The 17,181-nt window shown below is 44.6% G+C and overlaps 1 long non-coding RNA gene across 1 annotated transcript in view; it reads left to right on the top strand.

Annotated features, from left to right (window-relative positions):
- The window catches only part of LOC123279994 (uncharacterized), a 31,617-nt gene extending 16,639 nt beyond the window's left edge, over positions 1–14,978 (top strand). Inside the window, exon 3 of the long non-coding RNA XR_011496953.1 lies at positions 14,278–14,978. This is a non-coding gene — a long non-coding RNA (uncharacterized lncRNA). The remainder of the gene's footprint in view (positions 1–14,277) is intronic.
- Positions 14,979–17,181: the final 2,203 nt, after the last annotated feature.

The following is a 17,181-nucleotide window of genomic DNA, read 5'->3' as shown; positions in this document are numbered from 1 at the left end:
CTTTGAGTGTCACAAACCTTTTGGGAAACCTGTCTCTTTATCCATCTTTCGTGCTGTTTCTCAGAGCAATTTCATGCCTGGTACTTTTACATTTTATAATAGTGAGGGGACAGTTGCATAAAATGTTAATTACGTTGTCTAATACAAAGCTGCGATGTCTTCCAAATAAATATCTGGGCCACAGCTAGATCACTAAACCAGTCAAATAGTTCGAAAGGGCACTTTTCTTAACATTTGAAGTTATTATTCTATTTATTTGCTTTCATTTCCTACTCTTTTAACTGCTAGATTCTTCCTTTTATTTAGCAAAGAATTTTGTTCCTCCTGTCTTTTTGTGTTTGCAAGTTTGTGAAATCTCTATCCAGTTGGAATGCACAGGGCTCTGAAAACTGGGCTGGACTCGTGCAGCGCCTGGCTCGTCCTTGATCTCTGCAATTCATGAACCCTTCTCCCAGGCACTGTTTTTCTTTAGTCAGTAGTGTTTTGTGCCCCCAAGTCTCATAGGGATACTTAAGGAAACAAGAATACAGCACCCTACGCTTTCACCCAAACCAAAATGCTTTTGTTTTATGCCTGTCCTGGCTCTGAAAACAGCATGTTTTCAAAAGGCAAGAGGCTGCAGCAAGGGACTAGAAGACAAGCAGTGAAGTAGAAAGAAGATAAAACTGGCAGCGCCAGAGAGGAAAGCAGGAAAAGGAAAAGGGCGACGAGGCTAGCATTCAGCAGGAGATCCCACGGTCTCTTATTTGTAAGCCTTTCTCGTTTTGATTCTCTTCCCATTATTTGCTGGATTTGGTATAAAATAATTTAGCATTTGCAGAGTTAGCTGGGTGCAGGATGCTGGATGGCGCGGGCACAGGCCCACGGAGCTGGCCTCCTTTCAGGAGCTGGGCATGAACTCCTCTACCCTGTGACTTTGTGGGCAAGTAACAAATACATACTCAAACCAGCTTCCCCACAAATGGGAAATTCACCTGAGTCGATATTAAGGCGTCTCAGGGAACCCAGGGCAGGAAAGTCTGCTGATTGTCTCAGGGCTGCGACCAGGAATCGGGCATGTGGTGGTTACTCTCCCCATGTCGGGATCCATGTGGTTTTCCGGTCTCAGCATCTCTGCTTTCTCCTCCCGCTCTCCATGGGCCAGCCTGCTCTGTTTCTCCGAGCACGAGCTCTCGGGACTTGCAGCGCCCGGTGCAGGTACTCCTTCAGGTACCCTCAGCCCCAGGGCCCCTGGTAACCTGAGCCGCATCTCAGCCCCCAAGATGCCAGTGCTCAGGGGAGAAAAGCTTTGGGCTCATGCCAACCCATGAATGGCCCCCCTCTGGCTCAGGTGTCCCCTCTTGGCCAATCAGTCGAAGGCAGAGGGAGGCACAGGGTTACAGGTGCAAACTCACTTGAGTGCCCGGCCTGCTCATGTGGATGGTTCTAGAGAAGGGGGGGCAGGATCTCCAAGAGCCATGCATTACATTCCACCCCTAATTGTCACTGTTTCAGCTCTGGGGAGAACTGCAGAGGGGAGGCGAGAGAGTGCAGGCGTGTCCACTGAAGTTCTGGCACCAAGTGTCCGGACACTGACAGGTGTTTACTGAACAGAAAGATGGCGGGAGGAAGAGCAGGAGGGTGGGAGCAGGCATTTCACGGCCGCTTCCTCCAGGGGTCTTTTAAACGTATTATTACTTGGAGATGATTCCAGAGCGACTGCTGTTCCCATACACAAATATGTGCGTACCTAACCTGGTCAGACTTCAGAGAAATGCACGTTGAGGCCACACTGAGGCTCGTTTCACATCAGTAGCAGGGATGGAAAGGGCTGACAAGTCTGAGCGAGGGTGAGCATGTGGGAACTGGTACTCACACGGTGCTGGCAGGAGTGCAGAATGGTTCAACTCTGAGAAACCGGTTACATAGACACTTGCCCTAGGACCCAGCAATTTCACTCCTAGGTGTATCCCCAGGAGAGATGAGTGCCTCGACCCTCCAAAAGGCATGCACAGGATTATAGAAGCTTTATTCTCAACAACCCCAAACTGTAAACAACCCAACTGTTCAACCACCATAGAATGGATAAATAAACTGCAAACTGTTTATATAATGGACGACTACACAGCAATAAAAGGAATGAACTACTGTCACCTGCCACATTGGGGAAGCTCACAGACAGGTCTTGACGGAAGGAAGCCAAAAACGAGAGTGTGTGCCATAGGCATGTCCTGCGTGATTCTCTTCATGTGAAGTTCAAGAATTGATCAGAGATGACAGATTAATGGTTACTTTTGAGGGGTTGTTGACCCATGGGGCATGAGGGAGCTTCACGGGGCGACAGAAATATTCTATGTCTTGATCCCAGTGGTTGTTACACAGGGGTAGATTTCTGTAAGAATGAAATCTGAACTCCAAAGAAAATGTGTGTTTTTTACTGTAATTTATGCTTAAACTTAAAAAAACATAGCCTTTTGCTGCCTTCACACAGAAAGACCTTGGTAGGCTCTCCAGGGCCATAGAGAGTCCCCTGAGAACCCTTTATCCGTGTTATCCCTGTCCCGGTGGGACTCAACATGCTAATCTGACGCGACGACTCTCTTCTGAATGTGCTTCTAAACAGCCTGTTTGGTGAAACCACGAGAACAAATGATCACAGGAGTCTCCCCGGTGCCGTCGTGAGGGCTGGACCAGGCACAGAGTAGTGTTTTGGTGTTTGGCACACGGTGTGCAGATGGCAGGGGAGATAAGCCACTCCAGGCCTCGGGGATGGTTCAAGGACAGACACACAGATTTCCACCAGGTTAGCTAATTAGTGTTAGCTCAGAGCCAGTCCTTGCTAGAAATCCTGGCATTCTCTTCCTTTCTCTTCCTCTTTTTCTGACAGGGGAATGCTTTGCGCCAGGAGGTAATCAAGGGCCCCTGGAGGCCAGCGGGCTCCTCATCTTCATTGCCTGTGCCAGAGGAGAAGAGTTGGCGCATCCTTCGTCGTGCCACCGCTGAGTGCACCCAGAACTACATGACCTCCCCTCACGCTGCATCTCTGCAGGGGCCTCCTCGGCACCCTGTCGTGTCCTGGACCCCCACTTACTAGGAGTTTCCGGCCCCAGCAAGGTTTAGCCTTTCTTTGTGAACCTCAGGGTGGGCCCTTTCAATTAATCTCCAAAGCGTCTGGATCCTGTTTCTCGACACAGGTTAAATGACTAAGCTTCTTGAACCCTTGTATCTGAGCTCCATGAGAACGAGAGGGAACTGCTTTCTGAGGGATTTGCCTCGATTCCATGATATCTTCCTTATGTGAGGTGACAGGGTGCTGTGCTCCATTCCCAGGAGTGGATGTCCCACAGAGCAGGGGGTCGCTCCAATTTCTGAACTGGGCTCAAGCAGAAGCTTGTGTGAAATCTCTTTGAGAGGAACTTGAGGGTTTTCTCCTCTATTTTTGATGCCTCGTTGTTGCTCCCTGCGTCCCTCCCTGCCTTCTCCCTCATTCTTTTGCATCCTTTCTCACTGAACTTTCCTCAGGATTCCCCAGTCAACATCCCTTCTTGCAGTGTTGCTCTTTTGTTGGAGAGCTAGACCACCCCATGCCACGCTGTGCACGCCTCCCTCTCTACTCACCTCTATTTTTCAATTTGACTAAACAAGATACACAGAATTTTGAGAGTCATTTACATTGGCACCTTCATTTATTTAAATCAAGACTTATTTTATCAGAAATGCACAATCTGTTTTTCATTTTCACCAAAATACACCAGCAAGATTGATTAGATGACCTTATTGTTTGTTTAAGGAAAGTTTTTATGTCAATTCTTTATTACTGGAAAATTTCTGTGTCCTTGACTTCTTTTTTAAATTTGGAAATTTCAAACAAATAAAAAAGTATGATGAGTTCCCATGTACTCAGCACCCAACTTCGACAATTATCTATAATTTGTCATTCTTGTTTCATTTATCCACCACACACATTTTCCTTTTCTTCAGTGTTTTAAAGCAAATCCCAGATACTGTTTCATTTCCTTGTCTATATTTCAGTGTATTCACCGACCTTTAACATTCACAAAGAAACACAAAGACAGAAGGTAAAATGTATAAGAAAATCCTTAAAGATTTTCATTAAACTGTCCATTTTTATTGGTGGATTTGGTTGGAAATGTGAAGAGCCAATTTATTTATAGGATAATAAGGTTCAATTGTGTTTCATATTATTCCAGAGCCTCAGAGACAGGAATTCATGATAAAAGGCACCTACTTTTCAACCAACAATTATGCTTGGTGTTTCCCAGACAGATCCACTTACCTCAGTTCCCACCCTTCCTGAGACCCATGGACTGGAACCAAGACATGACACTTCAAATAAGACGTGAGGGGGAAGATGGCCATCACACATTGTACTCTGTGGTTTACAACCAGTAGGGCAACTTATTTAGAAGTCTAAAATATCTTTGTTTAAAGCCTCAAGCTCACCCAGTGCCAAGTGGTTATTTGATGTTATCACATCCAAACAAACCTGAGACAATGGAAGGCACCCTTCCTCAGTGGTCAGAACCACAGAAGGACGATTTTCTGTCGGCTCTGTTCTTGTCCCTAAGCTCTTCTGGGCTTTCTTTTCCAATGGAGGCGAACTGTTCACTGAGCAGGCCTGGGGTCCCAGAACGAAAGCCTCGTTAGAGTGAGCTTCCTGTGAGTTTCATGAAGTCTGCCAGAGAGGTCTCTGCTTTCTACTGTATAAACGTTTTACTCTGTGGGGAGTCTTTCCTCCTGGAGTGGATTTGTTAGCTGGAAGCTGGGGAGTCAGCCTTTGCTGGCCTCCTGTTACAGCTCATCCTCTGACAGGAGGGTAGCAGAGAATGGCCCATCTTCACAATAACTCTCAGGCCAATGGCGGAGGGTGGAGGGTCCAGCTTGCAATTTGTGATAGTGGCAGGTCCCAATATTTCTGCATGGGAGGGGCTTAAGAGGCAGGAATCTGAGTGTTGTTCTCAAAGTTGTATTTGTCTGGTACTTTATATAAAACGTAGTAAGTGTCAGCTGTCCATATCAAAGATTGGGTGCTGACAGATTATGGGGGGTCAAAGGCTCTGCCACTGCTTGTCTACCGGGGGTGGATGCCCAGAGTCTCTTCTCTCCACTGAGGTTTCTAGAGCAAACTTTCTCTCAGCTGATTCTCTCACAGAAGTCTTAGATAAGCTTTGCCTGTGAGTGAACCCATAGAGAGTAGAGACCATTGCTCCCATTATTGTTAATTTACTTGAATCCTGCTTATTTCCAATAATTTGAGGCAGCCCAGAATTTCCAGTCATCCTCAGCTGGTGCTCTGGGCCGTGAGTCGTCATATGTGTGTGTAGGTGTCACTGATACGGCTAATTCAGGATCACTTCGCACTCACAAGATGGGTTTTCTTTGATTAGGGGTCTGAAGCTCTCTGAAGGCCTATGTGAGTTTCCCTTCTCCTTCTAGATTCTCTACCAGGAGGATCATCATCTAAAAGCAGGTTCTTCACCTGGGAACGGGTGTCAGGGGCATCTGTGGAGCCCTCGAAATTGTGCCAGAATTTGCTGCATTAGGGCTTTTCTGGAGAGGACACATTTTTCATTAGATCCTCAAATGATCCCGTTCCTCCAAAGGTTAAGATCCATTGCTCACTATCACGGTTTCTAGGCGGGGTTTAGGAAAAACTCAGAACTTCCGTCTTCAGTGTGGGTCTTCACTCCGCAATCGTCGTCGTCCCGCGACCCTGGACCACCTGAGAGGTGAGTCGTCTTTCCCATTTGTCTGGGCTTTCTCTTGACATTCTAGCAGTGGGATCCTAAAGGGCCTCCTCATTAACATTGTCAGAAAGCCACCCATCAGCTGTGAGAGGCCGAGTTTGACTCTTTCCCAAGGGCTTGTCAAAAGCTCCACAAGCCATGAGCCCACTTTTAGAGGCACGTGAATTGAGCACAGAACATCTACTCCACGTAGGTGAGCTGCAAAAGGCTGGTTTTTTCCCTTTTATGATCCATGGATATCCGACACAGTCAAGTAACCTTACAATATGGTCAGGTGAACTTGTACCAACTACCATTTTCTATAAACTTTGAATTCTCTTTTACCAAATACAGATAAAATGAGTATGTCAGCAATATCCCTGACCTACCTGGGCAGATGAACAGCGTTTAAAAAATTATCTGCATTAATGTTCACCTCCATGGGTGTAAATAATTGAGAAGTGAAAGTATCACCAGGAATGACAGGCTTTAATTACAGAAATGGCCTTTCATCTGAAAAGCTGAAATACAGACAGATACTATGAGCGCCCTTACAAAGTTGCATAATTTGTCTTTAGAGAAGGTATTGCAAAGCCTAGGCTTTTGGATTTCCAATTCTGCCTTCATGTGGTTTTTGTTTTGTTTTTTAACTTTCTGCTTCATATTTCTTGAGTTTTCGTTGCTGTTAAACTCTGAATATAAAAAGGACGCTTGCTCACCGTCCTTCTGAACATCTCTTTAAAAAGTAGCTTCAGCAGCTGCAGGTGAAGACCTCTGAAAGAGGGTCTTCCAAACTCAGTTCGTAAACATTTAGCGGGTTGTGAAATCAATGTAGAGTGTTGCAATGTGGATTTATTCTTTTAATAAAATAGTAGAATATAAAATATCAGAGGGCATCAGATGTAGTAAGTATAATCAGTATCTTATAAAATATTCGTTTAAGTTATTTACGGGTGTATGTGTGGGCAGTGGTGTGTTGGTAAATGTTAACTGGCTCTTTGGGAAAAGAGGTATGTGTGTATATACATGTTCATAAATATATCATAAATTTTCCTGATATGAAGTACATATAGCTTACAAGTTTCAGATAATAATATACATCACTATTGTAAATTTCATATAGCCAAAGGATTTTCACAGAATGCTTTCATTGATTTTTGCCAAACTTTTGTATCCATAGCCAAGCCATGGCTGAAATTCAGCTCTAATTTGACAAAATCAGACTATGAACAAATGTTTGATTTCTATTTGATTCAGCAAAGAAGTCACTCATACTACTGAAGAATGAGTGTATTCTGACCTGAGTGTTAGTTCATGTTTTCATTGACACTAATGAGCAAGACGAAAGTGCAACAATGGAGACGTCAGGATGTCACTGGCCATCGATGATATGAGTGCAGCTTGGTTGAATCAGAGCTTAATTTCCAAATACTGGAAGAATATTTCCTCAATTTTTTTTTGTGCTATTCACAATGTAACAGCTACAGACACTTTTAAATTTCATCGTCCTTATTAGTATATTCTCCATCACTTTCATGAGTAGAGTATCAACAAGACAATAAACCTAGCCCTGATTTATAGTGTTTGCCAATTTCTGTGGTGTAGACATCCCCACCGTGACTATTGCAAGCTACCACAGTGACATCACAGGACATAGAGTTGGAAAGTGGTACACAGTAGCACATCTTTATGTAGTATTTCTACCACCCAGACGCAAGAGACAACCTCATGAGCAGAGATAGCAGTAAAGTGTAGTAAGATAATTAGGAAGTGATTAATTTTGAGTATTTATTATCTTTGTTTTTTTTAATTGTGGTATAATAACATTATTTCAATATTTGTATATATTGTAAAATGATCACCACCATAAGGCTAGTTAATATCTGTCACTACACATAGTTACAAAATTCTTTTTTCTTGTGATGATAACTTTTAAGATTTACTCTCTTAGCAACTTAAAAATATACAATAGAGTATTATTAATTATAGTCACCATGCTGTACATTACATCTCCATGACATTTATTTTCTAACTGGAAATTTGTACCTTTTGACCCCCTTCACCCACCTCCCGCCCCTGCCTCTGGCAACCACCAATTTATTCTCTGTATCTGTGGCCTTGGTTTTTTTTTAAATTCAAGATATAAGTGAGGGGCCGGCCCGGTGGTGCAGTGGTTAAGTGCGCACGTTCCGCTTCAGCGGCCCAGGGTTCATTGGTTCGGATCCCAGGTGCGGACATGGCACCGCTTGGCAAGCCATGTTGTGGTGGGCGTCCCACATATAAAATAGAGGAAGATGGGCATGGATGTTAGCTCAGGGCCAGTCTTCCTCAGCAAAAAGAGGAGGATTGGCAGTAGTTAGCTCAGGGCTAATCTTCCTCAAAAAAAAAAAAAAAACCCTAACTGTAGAAATGCCTTTATAAAAAAAAAAAGGTATAAGTGAGATCATATGGTATTTGTCTTTCTTTGTCTGACTTATTTCACTTAGCATAATGCCCTCAAGGTCCATCCATATTGTTGCAAAATGGCAAGATTTTATTCTTTTTTATGGCTGAATCATATCCCATCATATTTATATACCACATTTTCTTTACTCATTCATCCATAGGTGAGCACTTAGGCTGTTTTGTATCTTAGCTATTGTAAACAATGCTGCAATGAACATGGCTGTGCATATGTCTTTTCAAATTAGTGTTTTCATTTTCTTTGCATATATACCCAGAAGTGGGATTGCTGGATCATACGGTGGTTCTATTTTTAATTTTTTGACGAACCTCCATACTGTTTTCCATAGCGGTTACACCAATTTCCATTCCCACCAACAGTGCACGAGGGTTCCCTTTTCTCCACATCCTCACCAACACGTGTTATTTCTTGTCTTGTTGGGGATGGCCATTCTAACAGGTGTGAAGTGACATCTCATTGTGGTTTTGATTTGTATTTCCCTGATGATTAGTGATGTTGAGCACCTTTTCATGTGCCTGTTGGCCATTTGTATGATCTTCTTTGGAAGATCTAGTCAGATCTTCTGCCCATGTTTTAATCAGATTGTTTATTTTTTTTTTGCTATGGAGTTGAATGAGTTCTTTATCTATTTTGGATATTAACCACTTTTCAGACACATGATTTGCAAATATCTTCTCCCACTTGGTAGGTTGCCTTTTCATTTTGTTGGGGTTTTCTTTGCTGTGCAGAAGCTTTTTAGTTTGATGTAGTTGCACATGTTTATTTTAGCTTTTGTTGCTTTTGCTTTGGGTGTCAGATCCAGAAAATCATTACCAGGACCAATGTCAAGGAGCTTACTGCCTATGTTTTCTTTTAGGAATGTTATGGTTTCAGGTCTTACATTCAAATCTTTAATCCATTTTGAGTAGACTTTTGTGTGTGGTATAAGATAGTCCAGTTTCATTCTTTTGCATGTGGCTGTCCAGTTTTCCCAACATCATTATTGAAGAGACTGTCCTTTCCCCATGGTATATTCTTGGCTCCTTTGCTGTAAATTAATTGGCCATTTATGTGTGGGTTTATTTCTGGGCTCTCTGTTCTGTTCCATTGATCTACATGTCTGTTTTTATGTCAATGCAACACTGTTTTAATTACTTTACCTTTATGGAATAATTTGAATCAGGAAGCATGATGCCTCCAGTTTTGTTCTCCTTTCTCAGATTGCTTTGGTTATTCAGGGTTCTTTGTGGTTCCATACAAGTTTTGGAGTTGTTTTTTCTATTTCTGTGAGAAATGCCATTGGAATTTTGATAGAGATTGCCTTGAGTCTAAAGATTGTTTGGGGTGGTACGGACATTTTAACAATATTAATTCTTCCAATCCATGAACACAGGATATCTTTGTATTTATTTGTGTCTTCTTCAATTTCTTTCATTAATGTCATCAGGTTTTCAGTGTGCAGGGAAATGTACCGCCTGGAAAACCCCACCCCAGTTAAACCCCACTCCTTCCCACACTCTCTACTACTGTTTCTGCAAACCCGCCCGCACCCAGCACAAACCTGCTGCCTGGCCTCCAGTCATTAACGATGACGTGCTCCTAGCTGGGGCCAGCCCATCCTCATCACTTCTGATCCTCTCGCCTGCAATTTGTGCCTTCTTCTCTCTGCCTCCACTGCATCCCTCAGGGAGCACAACTGGACTCTAACCCGTTCGTTTCTTCTCCCCTCGTGGCCCTCCAGCCTATTTCCTGCTTCCCTCCACAGCAAACCAGAAAGAGCTGCCTGGAGCACTTGATCCAATCCTCTTCCCCAGGATCATCTGACTCCCTCCAGTCTAGCTTCCAGCCCCAGCTTTCTGCAACGCGGGGTTTCACAGGTCAGACTCCACATGGCTAAACGCAGTGGTCACTGCTCTGTCCTCATTCTCCTCCTCTTCCAGCATTTCCAGAAATGCTTAACTCCTTTGGCTTTCAAGAGCCCACAGACTTCTGATTTTTCTCTTGTTCACTGGCCACAGCCTCTCAGCTTCATCTCTACGTGTTGTGGCATCCCAGAGCTTGGTCCCCCGCCCTCTTCCCTGTCCATCAATGGTCTCTCCCTAGGCGACTTTATATCCCACCTAATTGCTGATGCCTCCCAAATTTATATCTCTGGGTGTCATGTTTTTCCTCTTTGTCAGCTGGTCTCTCGAACAGCTAGCCATGTCAGCATCTCTGCTGGGATGTCCAACAGGCATCTCAGAGTGTTATGACCAAAGCAGAACTCTGGATTCCTCTCCCTCACTCTCCCATCCCTTCCTCCCCAGTCTTCCTAATCCAAGTAAATGGAAACCCCAAATGACCACTCCAAGTCCTGTGGGAAGACAAAAATGACATCAGCTGTTTGAGCAGAGAATTGTTAACTAGGTATAAAGGTGTTGCTAACTGGGAGGATTAAAAGAGGATTCTCAGACATGATGGAATAGCAACTGCAGGAAGCAGCCACGGCCAGAGGGCTGCGGAAACAGAAGGAAGAGCCGGGGATGGTGAACATTTAGAAATGTAAAGGAGGGGCCCCCACAGAGCGGAAACTGCCCTTGGAGGAGGGGCTCTGCGTGGCTGGTGCTGTCTCCCCAAGGACGGCATGATGAAGGCAGCTCTGCAAGTGCTGGGAAAGCTGCAACCCGGATTCGCTGCTGCTCCCAGAAGGAATGGCTGCTGCCAGTGGAGCAGCTTTGTCGGACGACGTGCTCAGAAACAGGAAGCAGATGGGGGTGCAGGTTCCTTCTTCCTCCTCAGGCTTTGCATCCCCCTCAACACCTGCAATTGGCAGGGCCTCACAGAGAGCCAGTCGGCCAAGCAGAGAGTGCTTTGCAGGGTTGCAGCCGCAGCATTACGAAACAGAGTGTGGAGGGAGAGTTTGGAGCTGAAGACAATAAACAGCCTAAGAACTCTGCAGCCATCTGCCTGGTTGATCGACAAGCCAAAAGCCTGGAAGTAACCGACGTTTCCTCTTATTCTCCTTATTCCTCATATCCAGTCCATCGCCACATTCCCGAAGTTCTGCCTCTAGTATGTGTGCTAAACCTGCTCACTTCTCTCTGTCCTGGGCACGGCCACCCCAGCCAAACCGCCACCATCAGCGGTGGACGACTGCACGGCCTCCTACCTGGTTCTGACTCCTTGCTTCCTAACTGTATCTTCTCACAGCAACCTCGGTGGGTTTTTAAAAACATAAACACTCAAGTAGCTTCCCACTGCCCACAGGATAAACCCCGTCCCCTCACCACGGCCTGGGCTGTCTCTCTCAAGTTCTCACACCACACTCCGCGCTGGCTTTCTTTCTGTTCCTCAAGCACGCCATGCCTGTCCAGCCTCAGGCCTGTGTCCTGCTCTTCCCCATGCTGACCCCTTTCCCCTCACCCCACCCTCTTCACAGGTCTGGCTCCTCCTCATTCTCACCTCAGCTCAATGTCACCTTCTCAGAGAGGGCTTCCCAGACAGTCCCCTCTAAAGCACGCCCTTTAGAGGCCATTCTAATGATCTCGTCCATTTGTTTTTTACTGTGACCATTTCCTCGACTAGGAGGAGAGCCTGAGAGAACGAGGACATTGCTCTGTTCATCACCTGGCATAGACGCGGGGCAAGTAGAAAGAATTTAATAAATGTTTGTTAAATTATGAATCTCATTTACTACTCAGAACAGTCTTCCCCGTTATACAGATGATGAAAGAAGAATATGAAGAAGGTAAACAAAATCATCCAACGGCAGAAAAAAAAGATCGGAACCTATGTACTTTAACTACAGCCTAAGCTCAACTTTAATACCACATTTTAGACTTTAATTTGTACGTGTAACACCTAGATTGTATGCTTCTCTAAAGGAACTAAATTACAATGCATTCTTCTCTTCATCTCCTAAGAAAAATGTCCGTTAGCTTTTCACGGTCACCCGCTCTACATGGAACCAGCCCTTTCTTTGCAACTTCTAGAAGTTGTGGAGGAAATTGACAGCCAAGTGTTTTCAATGAGCAGGGCGGATTATTTTAAGAAGATATAATTTTTCTAAGTGCTGATATCCACAAATAGGTTTTAGGAAAGTACGCCATAGGTGACATAAATCTTCCTTTCTGAAAAAGAAAACCAAGTGTTGGATTCCGATTAGCAAGTGGAACACAATTGGTCCATCTGAGCTCTCGTCTCGGATGTTTCTGCTGGTCTGCATTAGCTGCTCAGAGTCCAGCTTATCCCCTTTCTCTGTCACAACTCTCTGGTTCACACGAAGAAGCAAGAAAAACATTCTCAGATCTTGTATCACTTAAAAAAATTCAAGTTATTACTCTGGGAAGCAGAATCAACATTATCTCAAATTTCCCATGAGTATGCCAGCCATAATGAAAGGTTGCTGAGAAATACCTTGTTTCCATCAAAGAACCACTTTGGGGAAATGGAGCCATGGGTGTTTCCACTGCCCCAGGCTCTAAAGACCTTCTAAACGGGTTCATTTTAGTCCCTGGGTATTAGCTAGACTCATACTGGAAAATCCCTACAAGATGAGATAGTAATATATTCCTGAATTATAGACGTATTTTCTGTGCTTCAAGCATTTAAAGTATCTATGTGAATTAGCCATGAGCAAATATTTCAAGATATGGTCTACACTCATTATCTTGCCTCTTGTTAAGCTGACAAGCCTTCAGATTGCTAAGATTTCCCACCAATGGATATCTAATTTATACAGCTCCTCACTTTCCAGTAATTTCTTCCACCAGAAATTCGCTTAAGGCAAAGAAGTGGAGAGCTAGGAAGCCTGGAATGCACTTATGGGACACATGAGAAAATAAATTTTGTTTATGTTAGGAAGAATATATAACAGACTGCAAACGTGTTGAACATATTCTGATTTCCAAATCCTATTTAAGAGTTTCCTGGCCTGATGCCGGACGGGGGGTTGAAGGTACAGGATGGTAAAACTGTCTTGTATTCTTCGTGCATACCTTTGCTTATCTTGAAGGTCAGTTCCCGCTTTGGTCCTAGTGCCAATTTTCTCATTACAACACGAAAAGCCAATAACTCCGGTATTCTCCACGTACCCAATGCCAGGATTATAACAGGGTAGGCTTTCTTTACCTTGTTCTTAAGTCTTTAACTTGCCAGGAAATGCTACACTGCACCATCTCACCTTATCAGATTGGCAAAGAATAAAGGCCTGACAGTACTGGGTGTTGACACGGATGAATAACAATGAAAATTCACACAAAACGATGGAAATATAAATTGGCCAATCCTCTTGGAAATCAGCTCGTCAATATTGAGAATAGTTGAAGATATGTATAACCTCAGACCTAGCAATACTACTTCTAGGAATAAACTCTGAACATTTGCATAAGAAAACACTTAAGAGAATGTTCATTACAGCCTTACTGGTGATTATAAAAATTGGAAACAGGACAATTTTCTGTCAAAAGCAGAACAAATTGTGGTGTGTTTAATGCACTAGACTACTCTTTAGCAATTAAAATGAACTCAGGGCTGCGTGTTTCAACACGGACACATCTTTAAAACACAATGTTAAGCAAAATTTTAAAAAGCAAGTTGCAGAAGGATGTGTACAGTATGCTACTATTTATGTTATGTTTAAAAACTTGCAAAACAATCATCTGCGCTGTTTACAGACACAATCTTACACAGAAAGGGCATAAAAAATGAAGGGAGTTGGCAAACACCAAATTGAGGATATACAGAGAGAGTGGGCAGAGAATACAGGAGCTTGGAATAAATCTGTCGTTCATTTCCTAACACAAATACAGGATCTGAAGCAAATACAGCAGAATGTGAAAATCTGACAAAGTTGGACTCTGGATACATTGATATTCGCTATACTTTCCTGTTTTTGAAATGTTAGGGAAAAAGCCATTACTCCTGTGGGTGGTTCATTTTCACTCGATAAACATGGATCGAGCATCTTCTATGAGTCTGGCGTTATGCCAAGCGCTGGGTGGGAATCAGAGCCCCTGTCCTTGGAGGACTTAGGCTCCGGTGAGGGCTGGCCCTGAAACCACTCCCTCAGCCCCAGGGCAGTTAGTTTGTACCTCTGTTTTCACCTTCTGCTTTACACCGTGCTTTCAGGTTTCTCCACCTGTGTCCTCCTACAGCAGTGCTGTCCGATGGAACTTCGGCAACAATCAAAACCTTCTGTATCTGTTGTCCAGCGTGGGAGCCGCTAGTCTCCATGTAGCTATCAAACCCTTGAAACATAGCTGGTGTGACTGAGGAGCTGAATTTTAAATTGTAATTAATTTTAATTTAAATAATTACATGTGGCTAGCAGCCAGCAGACTGGACAGCACGGTTGTAGAACGTGTGCTCTGTGAGGGCACGGACTGCGTCTTTCCCATCTTTAGAGCCCTCACGTCAAGTCCCACCTTCTCCTCCAAGCAACATACTGTACCTCGCAGAAGACGTCTGATAGATATCTATTGAACTGAATCCTGGAACCGAGTCCTTGCGGCGCCGTGAACTAGCGTGAGCTCCGGGGAAATTTCCCTTCATCTCTGTCTATTCCTCCATCTCTTGATGAAGTATGTCCTGCACACCAGTTCTGCTCCAACCTGAGGGGATATGAAAATAAATAAAAGCTAGTCCCCATCCTTCCAGGAGACACAGTCTCCTCTGGGCAACCATTCTTTCAGAAGTAAAATGAGAGGGTTAATCCTGAAGATTTCTGAGATCTCTTCCAGACCTAAGATTTTGTAAATACATTCACTGAATTGTTTGTTTGTGCCTGTGATCACTTTGGGAGTTTATGCAAGTGGATAATAAATCGATAAAATGAGGACATCTAAACTTGTCAAGAGCACTTTGGTCTGAACCATTCATTCATTTAACAAATATTTACTGCACATCCCCTTTGGATGTTTTGATGGCGTCCCCTTTATCCCATCAGTGAGGGAGGGAGTCTCACCCCAGGATTATGGGGCCGGCTGAACATGCAGTCCCCAACACTGGACAGATGAGGTCGATTGCAGGTTATCAGTCACACAGAGCCACACTCCAGGAGGAGGACACCCCGTGCCTTGCAGGGCCACACAGGGCTGCCCTCAGGGACAGTGGACGGCCGGGTGCTGTGGAGCAGGCTGTGTAGTGTCAGAGAGTGGGGGGCCCCCGGTTCCTGTGGGAGCTTGATTCCATGGGCTGGCAGACAGCCCCCCTTGGGGACCAGCAGGGGCTGTGTTTGGTCCGTCTGATGAGGGTTGTTTGGCTGGGGGCCTTTTCCACGAGAGCAGAGCAGGGCAGGGAGCTGGCAGCTGGGCGTTGAGGCCCTCCCCGTTTACCACGGGCGTCAGGGCAGCATCTACGCTGGGCCTTTGCTTTAGGCCTTCCAGCACGGTCGGCCAGCCTCTGGACTAGGCACCCTCCTGGGCAAGACAAGAGCAGGTGGTTCCTGTCTTTATGAGTCTCCTCGTTTAAGTTTCAGGGCACATGGGTGGAACCAGCGGACTGTGATGTGGTTTACCGTAGCACTGTGTCTTCCCATCCCTGACTCTGCAGTTGGTCCCAGGGCCAGCAGAACCGAGAACGGAGAACGGCTTCTCTTGGCCGCCAGAGGGCGTTTCCTGCATTCTGCACAGGCTCCTGCGTCCTTGTGGTGTAGGACAGTCGTGGGTTTAGTGCACTGATTGGTTCTTAACTTTGGTACCCACCAGAATCACTTGGGAAATTTTTAAACAGAGGTCTACCCTTAAAGATCCTGATTCAGTAGAAATAGGATTAAGCTTGGGCCTCTGTAATCTGAATGTTTCCCAAGTGATTTTGATAGGTAAGCAGAGATGAACAACCAATTTAGTGAGATAGCCTACATTCTGATTTTCAGGGGTCCCCATTTCATTTTATTTCCCAACTTTATTGAGATATAACTGACAGATAACAGTGTGTAAGTTTAAGGTACACAACATGCTGATTGAATACATTCGTGCATTGCAAAATGATTACCACCACCATGTTAGCTGACACCTCTATCATGTCACATAATTGCCATTTCTTTTTTGTGGTTAGAACATTTAAGATCTGCTCTCTTGGCAACTTTCAAGTATGTAATGAAGTATCATTAACTGTAATCACCATGCTGTACGTTACATCTGCGGAACTTATCTGTCTAATAATTAGACATAATAATAATTGACAGCATCTCCCCAATTTCCCTGCCTCCAGCCCCTGGTAACCACCAATCTAGTCTCTGTTTCTATGAGTTCAGCTTTTTTAGATTCCACATATAAGTGAGATCATAGAGTATTTGTCTTCCTCTGTCTGACTTCTTTCACTTAGCAGAATGCCTTCTTAATGCATATGAATGCTTCTTAAGCATTACGCATTTGGCTTAAGGCTGCCCTGAGTCTGGATGAAAGGCTGCGTTGAGTTTTGAAGCAAAGTGGTGATAAGAAAGCTGACCCTGTCACCGCCTGTACTGTTCTTGTCATCTGGGCTCTGTGAGCCCCACAGTTGGGAGCCACATCCTTTGCTTTTTGGCTCTAGACCAGCCCCTCTGGCCAGTGGAAACTGTGTGAGCGTTGGGTGGGGTGGCACCGAAACAGACAGGAGGATGTCCCCTCTATTTTCCTCATCTCCCCTCCCCATCTCTCTCCCAAGCCAGGCATGAAATTCTCTTCTCCTTCTGCTCCCAAGCATTCACTTCTGCAAGTCCATACCTGAAGGAGTCAGCAGCCTGCAAACAGCTAAGTCTCAATAGAGTCCAGGCTCACCTGCCACAAACAGATGCATGTCATCGTCGTCATCTCCAGACTGGTTCCCATCTCATCTGATCCTGAGAAACAGGAAGTGAGGGGCCCCAAGAAGTGGAAACACCTGATTTCCCATCACTTTCCCGCTGAGTCACTGAGTCTTTCATTGTCCTCTTTCTGCTAAGGTTTTATTGTAGTGATTTTTATTGTTATTGTTGCTTTGCTTTGTTTTGTGAGTGAATTGGGCTCCCCGCAAAATCTTAAGTGAGTTCTTGAGTGATATTTTTACAGTTGC

This window comes from Equus asinus, chromosome 22, assembly GCF_041296235.1.
Source record: "Equus asinus isolate D_3611 breed Donkey chromosome 22, EquAss-T2T_v2, whole genome shotgun sequence".
NCBI lineage: Eukaryota > Metazoa > Chordata > Mammalia > Perissodactyla > Equidae > Equus > Equus asinus.
Note: the sequence above shows the minus strand (reverse complement) of the source record. Positions and strands in the feature narration are given on the sequence as shown.